This window comes from Kogia breviceps, chromosome 5, assembly GCF_026419965.1.
Source record: "Kogia breviceps isolate mKogBre1 chromosome 5, mKogBre1 haplotype 1, whole genome shotgun sequence".
NCBI lineage: Eukaryota > Metazoa > Chordata > Mammalia > Artiodactyla > Physeteridae > Kogia > Kogia breviceps.
Window position 1 is genome coordinate 122,455,628 of NC_081314.1, and position 16,094 is coordinate 122,471,721.

The 16,094-nt window shown below is 38.8% G+C and overlaps 1 pseudogene; it reads left to right on the forward strand.

Moving 5' to 3' along the window:
* The first annotated feature begins 13,866 nt into the window (after nucleotides 1–13,866).
* On the forward strand, nucleotides 13,867–14,687 carry LOC131756896 (small ribosomal subunit protein uS2-like; annotated as a pseudogene).
* Nucleotides 14,688–16,094: the final 1,407 nt, after the last annotated feature.

Genomic DNA, 16,094 nt, shown 5'->3' on the forward strand with positions numbered 1-16,094 from the left:
TTTCAAAAAGTTGATAATGTTCATCCCTTTTCAATACCGTGACCCATTTATAACTAAAGGCAAATATTGGAAAGATGGCTGACTGAATCCAACATACTGGCTGAACTCAAAGTACTCTTTGTTAACTGAACTTGTATATGAAATAAACCTATTACTTTAGCCAGAGCTATAGCATGTTTTCATAAAATGGCCTGTGGAGAATGGCAGTGGTCTAATGGAGAAATTTCCTGTGTAAGATACCTGCTCAACTAGAATTTATTTGCAGTGTTTGTGTATAGAGTTACATTTTGAGTCCAAGAACTTCACTCCAGTTTTATGGCCACTGCTCTGATTCAAGCTATTACCAGCTCTTCCTTGGTCTAATGCAATAACCAAACTGATCTCTCCCTCCTTCTCTTGTTCAACTATACTTTATTTCCTATTACCAGCAGAGTAATTTTTTAAACTTTACATCATTCCTGCTCGAAATTCTCCTGTGATTTCCAATTGCAATTAGAAATCAAACCTGCATGATCTGGGCACGATCTCCCTCTTTGGCTTTGGGCCATCTGACTCTGTTCCTCTGAGATGCCACCATGGTTTCTGCTGTAAGTCTTCTGCATCCTTGTCTCTCTGTCCTTCCTCCAGCTTTTTGCAAAGCATTCTTCTGCTCAGGATTCAAGCTTCAGCTCAAACATTTCCTTTCCAAATCAATCCCCATAACTCTATCTTGATTCACCCTGCATTGGCTTCAAAATGTTTATCACTATCTATCATTATCTTGCTAGTTTTCCCTAATGAAAACATTAGTTCCCTGAGTCTAAGGACATTTGCCCCTAAGAAGATGCTTGGAGTAAAAGCAGAACTCAATAAATATTTGTTTTATGAATAAATCTTCAAAATCAGCATCATTTTTTTTCTTCTGGCTAGGAACTATTCCTTTTGGTGAGCCCTGAAGTTTCATAAACTGCCTACTGGTTCTACATAAACAAAAACTTCTTTAAAACTAAGATGGGAATCATCAGGGGTTTTTTAATGTTTATATTTTTATTCCTTTTAAAATTAAAAAATAGAGAGGTAAAATTCTGTTTTGTGAGTTTAGGGAAAACATCAAAATGTCTGCTTTGTGTTCAAATACAGCTACAATGGAAATGCGATTGCTCTAGTGTTATGAAGTGTGTAGTGTTATTTTTTTTTAAGCATTTACATAACAGAGATTCTGATCATTGTTGAATTTGCAAACAACACTTAGTGGAGAGGAGGAGATGGCAAAAGGCCAAGTCTTGCTTCATTGCAGTGGAATAATATTTAGCCACTGTGTTGTTTAAAATATAGAGCAGGCAGATCATACAGGTCTTTATCTGGGAAATGACATGAGTCAGATTCTAACCATGCCCTGATTGCATAGTCTCCATTGTAATCATAGGTTTAGACAAAACTGAAAACTGTGCACAAGCCTCTTTCAGGTCATTTGAGCACTACATAGTCAACAGGGAGTATGTGCTAGGCTCAGCTGCCCAAGAAGAGGGGCCCAGCTAGATCCATATCTATATTCCCAATACCTTACATAGCCCTGGTGATGGGCTTTGTAAATGAACAAATAAACAGATCATATAGGTAAGAACTGATCAGCCTAACATATTATCTGTTATCAATGAATTTAGTTGTTCTAAATTTTCATTTCCAAGTCAGCCATTTTTCTATTCGCAAATACATCCCTCATTCTAATGTTAGCTAAGTTGGCTCATTAAAAAACAAATTTTGCTCTTATCCCTTCATCAATATTTATTAAATGATTTCTACTATGCTAGGCAATATAGGTATAATGGAGGGAGCGAGGGGACAGACAGACCTGCCCTCATGGGACATATGTCATTTAGGGAGAAAAAGTATGATCAACAATCATCCAGGTATATAATTATGAGCTGTGATAAGTGCATTTAAAGACACTTATGAGAGTGTGTGGCAAGGACACATGACAGTCTGATGCATCAAAGAAGGCTTTAACAAAAAAGTGACTTTTGAGTTGAGATTGGAAAAACGGTTAAGCATCAAAAGTGAGGAGTTTGGGGAGAGTTGAATTTATAGGGAGAGAAGATCATGAACACAGGCCTGAGGTGGAAGGGAAAATGGAATATTGAAAGAAATGAGATAATAGCTGTGTGGCTGGAGATGACACAAGGAAGGAGAGAGACTGGCGTACAATGGGACTGGAGAGCAAGCCAGGAGATAGACCATGGGGGAGGCAGGATTAGGAGGCATTGTTAACAGACATTGATAAGTTTTATATCTAGATAAACAGGATCAGATTTGTGGTACTGTTATTTCTGCAAAGTGTCGGAAGTGGGACCAAATGCAAGGCTTCTACTGGAGACTTGGAACATCTCTCAGGCAATGGCAGTGGTGGCAAAGGGAACTACCTAATAGCATCTGACCTCTTAATCGTACCATTTCCTGGCACACAGATGAACAGGCTCTTATAGTAAGCTAGCAGAAACCTATGCTTAATATAAAACATTGGGTCTGGGGTTAGTGGGGGGAGGTGGAACACAGAGTTTGCCATGATTACACCATCACTGAAAAAGAATTGTTTAATGATGCTATAAACAATTGTAAATGAAATTCATAATGTTAAGGTCTTGTCATAAAATGATTTTCAACTCCAAATAATAATTTTATAGAATTTTCTCTTTGCTAGATAAACAGATTTAGTGAGTGTATAGTTTTGATATGTTTAATTTATAGAAGCATAGAATTCAAGCATTTGACTTTATTGTGACCCTCAATGTCCTCCATGACTTTATTACTTGAAATGTGGTCCAGGGACCAACTGCATCATCATCATCATCTAGGAGCATTTAGAAAGTCAGAACCTCGGAATCTCAGCCCCCACCCAGACCTACTGTATTAGAGTCTGCATTTTTAAAAAATCTCCATGTGATTTGTTTACACATTAAAGTTTGAGAAGGATTGCTTTAGAACTTCATTCACGTCCAGTGTAGGAAACTCTATTTGAATAATTGAAAGGGTTAAGTTGTACGATTTTTTGTTCAAGTTCATTAAACATTAATATTCTGCTCTTTCAATAAGGAGCTATTTAACACTGAGTTGTCAGAGTCCAACTGGAAGAGTTTGGCAAATCAAACTTTTTTAAAATTCTTATTCCTCAAGCTTTTCTCCTCCTTTCCCTTCAATGAGCACGTTATTTATATATCCCTATTTAAAATGAACAGTGTGAGATACACAAACATATTTTAATGCCTTCCTGGTAGAGGAATAATGTTATTTCTGGAGTCATACTTTGAACAATGTATTTGTGACAGAAATAAAAAATGTCATAAATATGATGAGGGCTTGAGCATGAGAGTGTTCTTTTCCATTCATTTTAGGGTTAGAAAACAATTTTGTAAAGCAATGTTTGGTAATGTTCTTTTTGATTTGGCAAAGCAAAGTCCCAGAGCTTGGACTAGAGCAGATGTTGAGTCAAAATAATTAAGACATTTCACATCAAAATGAATTTGGATTTGTTATCTTGGTCCTTGTATTTGTGCTCTATTTGTTTCTGTGAAAATTATTACAAACCTAATGGTTGGCAATAACACAACTTTATTATCTTATAGTACTGTGACTTAGAAAGCCAACACGGGTCAGCACGAGGGCTCCGTCCCTTTCTGGAGACTCCAGGGAAAAATGCATCTTCTTGTTTTTTGGACGCGCAGGCCCAGCGGCCATGGCTCACGGGCCCAGTTGCTCTGCGGCATGTGGGATCTTCCCGGACCGGGGAACGAACCCATGTCCCCTGTATAGGCAGGCGGACTCTCAACCACTGCGCCACCAGGGAAGCCCAGAATGCACCTTCTTGCCCTTTCCAGCACTTAGGGGCCTCCAGCATTCCTTGGTTGTGGTCCCTTTCATCTTCAAAGCCAGTAATGATCAGTGGAGTCTTCCTGACATTGCTGTCTCCCTCTTCACTTTTAAAGAGCCTTGTGGTTACATTTGGATCCACCCGGATAATCCAGGCTACTCTCCCTGCTTTAAGGTCAGCTGATTTGCAACCTTAATTCCCCTTTGCCACATAACATATTCACAGGTTCTGAGGATTAAGACATGGACACCTTGGAGGGACCATTATTCTGCCTACTATGATCCTTGCAGGGAGGAGTGAGTGACACGACCTGGGGAGAAAAGTAGAGAAGGAATTCCGGAGAGAGATAAGGATTGGGCATCTCTTGAAAGAGTGGTAGGTCATGTTCTCATGAGAAAGATATCCAGTCAGAGTTTCCCTATAGTAGGAATTGATTGTCAGTGAGACTTGCAACTGTTTTCTATGATGGTCTTTAATACCTTACGTTGCACTGATTGTTTTGCCACATATTTCTGCATTTCTCCATTACACCCTTCCATGGAATAAAAAAATCTGTTGCTTAGGGTGACTTTTTGGAATGGAGAAAGAGGGTCAGGAAGTCATGGTCAATGGAGCCTGGGGTAAGGCTAAGCACAGAGGAAACAAGAGCTACAGGGAGAAGATGATAAGACGGAATAGTGAGTCAAGCCAAGAGCAGAAATTCACAGCAAGAGAGCACAGGAAGCTCACCTCCATTCCCACGCCCTGCCACTCACAGCGTTCAGAGGAGGTGTGTTCATGACAATTCATTGCATCTACGTAGAAGGGATCATTGATTTAACAAATACAGATGAAGTTCCTCAAATGCGTTAGGCTCTGAGATACAAAGGCACATAAAATATGCCTCTACCTTCAAAGTGTTTGCAGTCCAAAGGGGAAGACTGACAAGTAAATGCCTATTATGAGGCAAAGTATGCATAGAGCAATGCGTGGGGAGCATCTGAGAGCACGAGGAGAAACTTCCAGAGCAGATTGCACTTGCCAGGGAAGGCTTTCCAGAAATGATGTTTGAGCTATGTATGGCAATACGGCTAGGAGATGTGTGTACGTGGAGGGAGGATGTTAGGCCTTTCAGAAACAGCAAATAGCAATGTGTACAAATGTGCACTCCGAATATAGATAGTAAGGATAGACTCCAATCTTATCTTTGTCACCCATTAATTCTTTCTCACTTCTATTGCAATGGTGTAGAGTTTCTCTTCCTGTAAAAAAGAATCCCATCTGATCCTATCCACTCCTGCCATCTAAGGGTCTCTGGGATACATGGGTTATCCTCTTTCCTACTTGAGTCTTCATTCTCTCTCTGGATCCTTATTTTCTGTTCTTAAACTATTTCTCTAATGTCTCCCATGTTTAATAATTTGGCAGTCTCTATCCCAGCCCCACATCTTTATTCTGCTGCTTCCTCCTCTCTCTTTCCTTCCCTGTCAAACTTCAAGAATGGACACTCTGCACTAGATTTTTCTACTTTCTAACATCTTGTTTGTCTCCAACTCTTAGCTAGCTGAGTTCCAAATGCTCCCTGCAAACCTGCCTAAAACTGCTTCCATCGAAGATACCAACTTTTTTGTTGAAATCAAGCGGTGTTTTTTAGTCACTAATTTTCTGAACTCTGACACATTTGACACTGTGACAAACTTCCTTCTGGGAACACTCTCTTCCTTTCTCTTCAGGGATGACAAGATTCTGGTCCCCCACTTTGCTGGCCAAGCCCGCATCCCTTTGTCAGCTTCCTTTTCTTCCACTTCTCCACTAAGAATCGGTGTCCCAATGTACATTTATATACTTTTTTTATTTTAAAGTTTATTCAATCAAATAGATTCCTTGTTGAAAAAAATGTGTCTTAGAATTCACTTTAGTAGGATTCAACTTTAAAAGTTTGCTTCAAATAGACAAGTATTGCTTCAGAGAGTTGACATTGTAATTAGAAGAATAAGTGAAGTCCACGAAGATTACAAATAGCTTTGTTATAAGGAATAGAGTGTGGGAAATATAATGACTTGTGCTTGTCCCCAGACACATTTTCTCCCAGACATTTCTGTTACAGCTGTTGAAGGAAAGCAAATATGACAACTTGACTTGAAAAATTCTGTTCAAGAGTGTAGGAACAGGGCAGGGCAGTGCAGTGGAGAGAAGAGGGTAAAAAGTAATTGTGGTTTTGAACTTCACTTCGAAATACTTAATGAGTGGTATAAGAATAATCAATAGTAATGAGCTAACAGTATTTACATACAACTTCTATTTCATATATTTTTTTAATTGGGGCAATTTTTCAAAGGAATAAATTAAATTATCAGCATCAAATAAACTGCCATCTCATTCCCTCTTCAATGACTGCGGTTAATTTTTTTTAATTGAAAACATCCTTTAAAAAAGTCAAGAGTATTTTTCTGGTGTTGAGAAATATTTTACTACTTACAAGGCTCTACCACAGCCCTCTGCCCATAAAAGAGTGGTTTTGAAATAAGAGTTTATTTTCTTAAGAAAAACAAAGTGTTTTTACAGAGCTGACCAAAGCAAGTCTCCACAGGTTGAATAGATTAAAAGGTCGGAGCTATTGGAACCCCAGAGTGTCTTGCACAGGGAATCGAGTGGAAATTAATGGAGGATCTGGGCTTGGGAAATGCAGCAATACTCTGATGGTTAGAGAGTTATTCCACATATCCTATAGAAACTTGATTATGTAGACACATCTTCGTAGATGGAGACACAATAGTCAAATGGTATAATAGTGTTTACATTTTGACTTAAATTCTACAGAAATGTAGCAGTCACACTAAAGATAAATGGTATTTTACCTAATCTAAGTATTCCCAAAAATGTGTTGGTACCTTTTGTAAAAAGTCATCATTTTTTAAAGTTCTGGATAAGTTCAATATTTTCTGAAAATATTGGCTCTTTCGAAGTTGAATAATTATATACTAACTTATTTTGTAAGTATGAATTATTTTTATGTCTGGCTCAGACTGTCTTTTTTCTGTGATTTATTGTGGAATAAAATTTTAGGAGAAGGCTTCGTTCTGGGGAATTATTTATAAAATACATGTGACAAAGTGTTAATAAAGTGCTTTTATAAGTCAGTAAGAGTAGGTATTACTGGTGCTACCATTTATTGATGTGAAGAAATCTTGGATATAATTAGGTTTGGGAGGAAAACTAAGAATTTTTTTTTCAGGGAGTTCTCGATTTGAGCTGCCTGTACAACATACAAGAGATGTTATGTATATAATTATATATCATATTTACATAACTAAAAGGGCATTCAAAAGGTTGTGGGTTTTTTTTGCTTATTAAGATTTTACCTTTGATATGCCATGAAAATCTTAACTTTATATTTTTCAAAATATGTTCCCAGGTGCATCTCTCAGGCCTCCAAAGATTGCTCCCATCTTCTTAATGCAATAAAAAGATGCTGGATACATAACAGATTACTGTGCAGTTACTTAAAGTTGTACTTCTAAGTAACTTATAACGACATGGGAAATACATGTGATATAATTTAAGTGAAAAGCAAGATATTTTATATAAAGTATGATCACAGCTAAGTAAAAAAAAGTTGTATAGAAATAAATATTTGGAAAAAAATATACCAGAATGCTAATTAAAAAAATATGCTGGATATAGCTCTATCCTCCTCCTCTTTTTCAAAGTTATTATAATGTCAATGACTTTATTTGTCACACATCTTTATCTAACAAAAGAAAAATGTTTATAAATGTTAGAAACCTGGGACTTCTCTGGTGGTCCAGCGGTTAAGAATCCACCTTCCAGTGCAGGGGGCATGTGTTCAATCCCTGGTGGGGGAAATAAGATCCCACATGCCACGGGGCAACTAAGCCCTGGCGCCGCAACTAAGCCCTGGGCCCACATGCTCTGGAGCTCATGCACTACAACTAGAGAGAAGCCCACGTACTGCAACTAAGACCCGATGCAGCCAAAAATAAATAAACATTTTTTAAAAAGAAATGCAATTTTTAAAAAATGTCAGAAACATGGTTTTGAAACCTTTCCATTAGTTTTTTTTAATTCAATAAGCATTTTGTGGGTTTAAAAAAGAAAGGCAGCTGTTTGAACTCATAGCTTTCTGGTAAACACATTTCTGCTGAGGGAAAGGTAAGAGGGTGAAAGTGACCTTTGCATGTCTTCATTAGCTTCAAAAGTTACATTACCCCAAAGGACACATCGAAATCAAACCCACAGTGATTATTTTGAAACCCAGACAACTACCAATTTTTACCCAAAACAAGCAAAAAATGTGAACACGAAACTATGTTTTTGTATAGTAAGTATACACTGTAATTGTACAGCTTCTCAAATAATCTAAGAATTGTCTTACATTCAATGGTCAAGAAATTTTTTTTTAATTGGTAATTATTTTCATTTGAAGAGAGTGTTTCCCTTCTCTTTAAATACAAATACTGTATGATTTCACTTGAGCATGGAATCCCCAACAAACAAGAGAAATGAACAAACATAATTTTTCTGTAAACCGAAAATTGCTCTTAAAAATAAAGCTTATTAGTTATCTTTTTAAAATATTTGGTAAATTAAAAAATACTTCACTGCTCTGTCAGGGGTGTTGAAACCAGATCATTGACATGATCTCATTAACATATTCTCATAAGACCAACCTGTCACAAGTGCTTCAAAAAGGCTTTTACTAAGACTCTTCTAATGTGCTGTCAGTGGGTATTGGGCTAGTAGTCACAGGTGTCCCCACTGGCTTTTGTGCAGGTTTCTCTTGTTTAGTTGCAGTAGTTGGTGCAGGTTCAGAAGATGGAATCCTTGATGCTGGAGTGATGGGTACAGGTGCAGAGGTGGGAGCCACAGCAGGGACAGAGGTTGGCGCTTGAGCCAAAGCTGCTGCTGTGGCTGAACCACTGCAGCAGTGGTGGCTGGATTTGATCTCTCGGCTGCATGTATCTGGGCCTGCTGTTCCACTGCTTTGGGTTTCGTCACCATAACCATCAGGAAATTTTCCTCATTATGATTATATTCTTTGTGGATAGTATCGTTGTTAAAGATTTTGTCTGCAGAAATTAATTTTTGTCCCACTACCCACAATGCATTGCTCCCCTTCAGTGCTTTTACTGCAAAGCTGCAGCCAACTCCAAAGGGTCTAGTCACCTGCATTAAGCTGAATTCTGGAACCCAGGCCCTCACTGAGCCTGGAGCCTGCAGCCTAGATCACATTCCCAGGGCCAGACTCCTGCCCCCTTCCCCAGCTCCCCATGTCACAGTGCATTGTCCAGGTCTCTGGAAAGCTCTCTTTTCCTCAGACCCACTGCCACATGTGGCCCAAATTATCTTTAAATGATGAAATAGAATCAGGGTTTCTTGGTTTAAAAAGGAAAAGGGAGAAAACAGTCCTATATTGGTTAGTTCTCATTACCTTAAAGTAAGCTAAAGAGCCACAGTTCACCCTTGAGAGATTATATCACACTATTTTTAAAAAAAAACAAATTTTAACTATTAAAAATGATTTTAAAACCACCTTTCTGTTTTTGGCATTTGGTACCTGGCAAATAATAACACCCAAATGTATACAGTGAAGAGGCTTGTGGAGGAATAGATTTAATCAAGAGTTCAATTTTGAAGTCTATGTGTGAGGAACTTGTCAATATCCACGTGGAATTGTTTGTTGAGTAGGCAGATATTAATTTTAGAATTTTTTTTTTTTTTTGTGGTTCGCGGGCCTCTCACTGTTGTGGACTCTCCTGTTGCTGAGCACAGGCTCCGGACGCTCAGGCTCAGCGGCCATGGCACACGGGCCTAGCTGCTCTGCGGCATGTGGGATCTTCCCGGACCGGGGCACGAGCCCGTGTCCCCTGCATCGGCAGGCGGACTCTCAACCACTGCGCCACCAGGGAAGCCCTAATTTTAGAATTTTTATGGAGAGAGCATGAAAGCTATGGGACTAAATAACGTTATCTGAAAAGTGAATATACGTAGAAAAAAAATCTCTGGGGCAGAGCAATGTAGAGACTGTCAAGGTAGGGCAGAACCAAGTTCCTCAAAGGAGGCTGGGAGGGAGTGATCAGAGAGATAGAAGAAAATCAAGAGCAAGGAAGGTCTTGACATGAAGTGAAGAAAAGTGTTTCAGGAAGGAAAGGATGATCAATTGTTAAAAAAAAAACAAAGCTGTTCGTGGGCCGAAAGCTGCTTATAAGTAAAGCTATATCAAGACTGAGAAGTGACCATTGGGTTTGGCTGCATGGAAGTAACTGGTGACCTTGAATAAACAGTTCTTGTGGAGAAGAAGAGACAGGAGGCAGATTGGAATAGGTTCAAGGGAGCGTGGGAAAACTGGAATTGTAGGCAATGGGTAGAGACAATTGTTTTTAAGAGCTTTGGCTATAAGTGGGAGCAGAGAAATGGAAAATGTTGCTGAAAGAGATGTGGAATCAAGGTGAATTTGCTGTCCTTTTTTTTTTTTTTTTTCTCCTTTTTTTTAATGGAAAAGAGAGGGGACAATTGCTGGAGTGAAGTCTGAGGTGGTGAGAGGTGATGAGAGGCAGTACACAAGAGGAGGAGTTGACCTTAGGACCAGGGACGGTCCATCATGTTTAACTACAAAAGGGAATAAAGGATATATGAGCAGAGATGCAGGTTGGAAGGTTGGTATTTTTTCTATGAAATAAGAAACAAGGCCATCAGTTTAAAATGATGGGAGGAGGTGCTGGAGATTTTTGTAGAGAGGAGAATGTGTGAAATAGTTATGAGAGAGTGGAAGATTGAACTGACTTGGAGAGATCTCACAAACTCTCCTCTTAGGCAAGTCAGATACCTATACAGGGAATTCAGACTGATAAAATACTTTGGGGCTTTTTTGTAAATTTCATTTCATTGAAAAATTGAGAAATCCCAACTAGTTTCCATTCTTCATGAACTGCATCCAGAAGTACTAGGCTTCAAAATTTACCTTCTTCATTGTCGCACAGAATTTCAGGGTTTCAGTTTACTTCAACTAAGAATACAGCCCCATTTAAACTTATTTCTATTTAAGCCTATAATTATAGAGCAATTCAAGAAACCACCAAGTTGTTTGAGTTATACAGAGGTACCCTACTTCCGAGGATTGGCTGATTGAAACCACAGCCTTAGACAAAGGGTCACATCTCTGACCCACCGTTGGCCTGACATGTAAGACAAGATATCAAATTATCATAGAGCCCCTTGAATGAGGAAATCCTTCATTATAATATACCAAAATAATGATCATTTAAACTTGGGTAATGTTAATGGTTTGTTACAACATCTGTCAGTGACCACCTCATACTAACAAAAAACAAGAGACAAAAATAAAACTTTCTCTATTTATAATGTTTGGAAGAAAAAATATCACTTTCCTTTACCTTCCAGGTTGTTGGCTGGATCTCTGTAACAAAAGACAGATTAATTAGAGAAAAGCATATAAATTTATTTAATGTAAGTTTTATGTGACACAGGATCCTTCATAAGGAAGTAAAGACCCAAAGAAGCAATTAAACCTAAGTGTTTTTATGCTGGGTTTGATGAAGAGTGGAAAGATGAGAAAAGATATGACAGGACAAAGGGTATGAGGTAACTGTAGTCAAATGGGGGAAACTTAGCAAGACCTTTACGTTCACGTTCAGAGATAAGGCTGCTCCTTTCTCCTTGCTATAGAAAGAGCACCTCTCACTTGAGGGCCTTATGCCTTGCTTCAGGGGAGAAGGGGGTGGAGAGTCCTTCCAGCACCTTCCTTTTCTCAAATTCCTTCAACTTAAAATATTCAATATACAACAGTGCCATATTTGGGGTTAGCACGTTCTAAACCCCATCGGTAAAAATACTTTCCTTTTGTTCCAGAAGATCTTCAATAATCAAAATAATCCTGGGACTTCCTGGTGGCGCAGTGGTTAAGAATCTTCCTGCCAATGCAGGGGACATGGGTTCCAGCCCTGGTCCAGGAAGATCGCACATGTCTTAGAGCAACTAAGCCCATGTGCCACAACTACTGAGCACAAGTGCCACAACTACTGAAGCCGACATGCCTATAGCCCGTGCTCCACAACAAGAGAAGCCACCACAATGAGAAGCCCACACACCACAACGAAGAGTAGCCCCAGCTTGCTGCAACTAGAGAAAGCCCGTGCCCAGCAAATGCCTTGGTTGCAAAGACCCTATGCAGCCAAAAATAAATTAATTCATTAAAAGAAAAAAAACTCTGTAGGAGGTGCTTTACCTATTTACAAAAAAATTAAAAAAATCCTGAGATTGTGACACAAAATGTGATATTTAAAATTATTTTAGGTTAAGAAGCCAGAGCAAGTATTTTCATAAATACAGTGAAATACTGAACTTGATCAAAGTTTCCAGATACTGTAAGTTATTTAAATAAATATATTAATACCCAAAATAGAATAAAATAAGACCAAACATTACTCTTGATTAATGGGAGTATAAATAAGGTAACCTCTGAGGAAGATTTCGTGAAATGGCAGTGACTGCTATTACTATGTTTATTAACTGAGAAGCAACAGTTTCATAAATTAAATAACTAAAAGCAATGTTCACTATGTCAACAGTGAAAACTGACAAAAATTAAAACATTAAATGTCAACAAATACTAAACACTGACAGTTTTTTTAAATTAAGTTTTAAAATATACTTAAATGACAAGATATTGAGTTCTGATAGAATATTTTTAAATCTTGCATTTAACTATTATGTGTGCCTACAAGTTTAGAAACAGACAATTAGAAATAATTTGATTAGGCTTCTGGGTTCAGCTCTGACAGATACAAAATTTGGAAGTTGTCACTGCTGTCCTTACAATAAGAAAAGGCTGGATCAACTGAAAATCTGTGACTATTCTTGAACACGTCAGAGAACTGAGGTTTCAGGGCAAATTACCAGGCAGAAATCTGAAGAGACAAGTTCATGCAGAGACACACAGGTGAGACTTGCTGACCTGAAGCAAGAAGCTGCTGGAGCCATAAACTGGTAGGAACACACACAGTAATTTTGGTAAATATCTGGCTGGAAGCAGAACGTGGATTAAGGTAAGAGCGAGAGACTTCTCGGGCTGCAGTCTTAAGAGGGTCCCTACATTTTCATGGGCTTTGTGTCTGGTACCTCCACTAGGTTCTCACCATGAAGATCCAAGAAAGATCCCCGTGGCTCTCGGGCGGAAGGGAAGAGTAATCATTGTGAAATAAACCAACAGTTGAACCATAATGAAGGACACTCTCCTGGCAAAAGGACTTTTTCAGAGCCTTATCCCAGCTGGCGGAAGGGAACCCCTCCCATTCCACCCCCCTCCGGGCTTCCTGTTTCACCTGAAGAGGGAAAACAAAAACAAAAAACAAAAGCATAGTCAACAGGGATCAGAGGCTCAAGGAAATAGATTGGGAAGGCTGAAGCCAGGGAAGGGAGTGCAGGGCAGTGGGTAGGGGAATCTGTACCATGGAGAAACACCTGTGAAGGTCACAGTTCAAGATCAAGGCCGATTAAAACACTGAAATTTAATTGAAAGATTATAGAACGCTCCCCCTTGCCCACACCATACTACCACACCAACAGGGCTCCAGTAAAACAGAAGATTACACCTCTAAGTCCTACAAGAAGCAGACTCTCTCTGAGGAGGCATTCTCAGGAAAGCCCAATGTCAAGAGGAAAAACAAAGCAAGGACACTAGAGAAATTCGAATCTTCTAGAACCTATTGCTACAGCAAAAGTTAACATAAATCTTCATACTAAAACCCTATTTACGTCATTCTAATTATTCATACATATCATATTCACCTTTCATCAAAAAATTACCAGGCTTGCCAAAGAGAAGAAACAACAGACTGAAGTGACAGAGCAAGCATTAGAACCAGACTTAGATGTGACACAGATTTGGGGATTATCAGACAGAGAATTGAAAATAACTGTGATTAGCCTTTATGTGCTACCCAGAGAGGGGTCCATACAGCATTGTTCTGGGTTCTGTTGTAACTTAGAGGGAAACTTTCACAATGTCCAGAGCCCTCAATGTCCTGCAAATAAAGAGGAAGAGTTCCTCAAATTCCTCGCAGCAGGAACACACTTAGGTGGTACGAACCTTGACTTCTAAATGGAATAATCCATCACCAAAGGTAAAGTGATAGCATCTACATCATAACTCTGAAGAAAATCTGAGAGAAGCTTCTGCCGGCAGCTGGTGCCATTGTTGCCTTTGAAAACCCAGCTGATGTCAGTGTCATATCATCCAGGAATATTGGCCAGTGAGCTGAGCTGAAGTTTTCTGCTCTGTTGCTAGCTGCCTTACTCCTAGAACTTGGAACTAGATCCAGGAAGCCTTACTGGAGCCGAGACTTTTGGTGGTTACTGGTCCCAGGGCTGACAACCAGCCTCTCACAGGGGCATCTCCTGCCTGCTATTGCTCTGTGTGACACAGACTCTCCTCTGTGCTATGTGGACATTGCCACCCATACAAGGGAGCTCACTCAGCAGGTCTGATGTGATGGATGCTGCCCCAGAAGTTCTACGTGTGCATGGCACCATCTCCCAGGAACACTCATGGAAGGTCAGGCTTGATCTTTACCTCTACAGAAATCCTAAAGAGATTGAAAAGGAAGCGGAGGGTGCTGCTGAAAAGGCTGTGACCAAGGAGAAACTTCAGAGTGAATGCGCTGCTCCAGCTCCTGAGTTTACTGTTACTCAACCCGAGGTCTCAGGCTGGGCTGAAGGCATGAAGGTTCCTCCTGTGCCTTTTCAGAAGTTTACTGTTGAATAGTCTGCAGCTCCAACTGCTCAGGCCATCGAACATGTAGGAGCAACCACAGAGTGTTCTTAAGTTGTTCATCTACAGATTCTTAAACAGAAAATGGAAATAAGGTTGTTGGAAAATAAACAGTTTCTGAAAAATTTTTTTATAAAACAAAATAACTATGATTACTATGGTAAGGGCCCTAATGAAAAAAAAAAGGACAACATGCAAGAACAGAGAGGTAGTATAAGCAGAGAGATGAAAAATCTAAGAAAGAATCAAAAAGAAATGTAAGAAATAAAAAAACACTGTAACAGAAATGAAGACTGCTTTCTATGGGCTCATCAGTAGATGTGACATGGCTGAGGAAAGAATCAGTGAGCTTGAAGGTAGATCAGTAGAAATAGTTTAGTTAAAGAATCTAAAGGTTGGAAGAGACATTAAAAGTTATCTAGTATATCTTCTCATTTTCCTTCTGAAAAATTGGATTAAAAATACATTCTCTTTTCTGATGGTATGCCAATGATGTAAATAATTATCTAACTCTTGCCATCAAGACTATTGCAAATAGAAGTGTATCATTTTGACACAACTAACACAGATATAACAACTTTAGGCATTTAAATACCATTTGCCTATAAAGAACAATGCAACACACGTTATAAACATTTATGATTTAATATGGAAAATTAGAACAGGATTTATCCCACTATTGCATATTATCATGAACGATTCTTTTTAACATCTTTGTAACATCTTTCACTGTCATTTACTGTCTTTACTGTCTTTTACTGTCATTCTTTTACTAAATGCCCTACTTTTTTCATGCTTTATTTTTTATACTTGTCTACTGCTACTTTGATCCTATCTGGCATTAAGAATCAGTTGTCAAACATTGGAACTAAAAGCTTTAACCTATGGCCTTGCCTCCTTGGATTCCAGTATTCAACATCACTCAGTCAGTGTTCGACTTCAGTCCAGCTGTTCATGTTTGCACGTTTAGGTAACTTGCTTCCAAATATTCATGACAATGAACTTTTGAAAGTCAAGTCACTGCTAAGTGGACTTTTTAATATATTGTATGTCAGAAGAATAGTGCAGTAGTTTCTTAAGATTATTAGCTTTTCCAGGTTTCACTGAATTAAATTGGTATTTAAGCTCATATCCACATATTTCATGTACTCATATGTGAAATTCTGTGGTAATGTAGAGGTGACTAAGAAGAGGTGGCCCCTGCCTTCAAGGCATGATCAAGCTAGAACTGTAGTATTAGAATCAACTTGGAAGATTTTAAAAATTCTGTCATTCAGCCTTGTTTGAGTCGAAGGCCAGACGTATAATATTTCTTAAGAATGTCTCAGATAATTTTAATGTGCCACCAGGATTAGAATTACTGAACTATATTGATAAAAATATCATGCAAATAGATTTCAAAGTAACAGATAAGGATGTTATACACACATGCATGCACTCATGAGATTTCAGAGGGCAGGA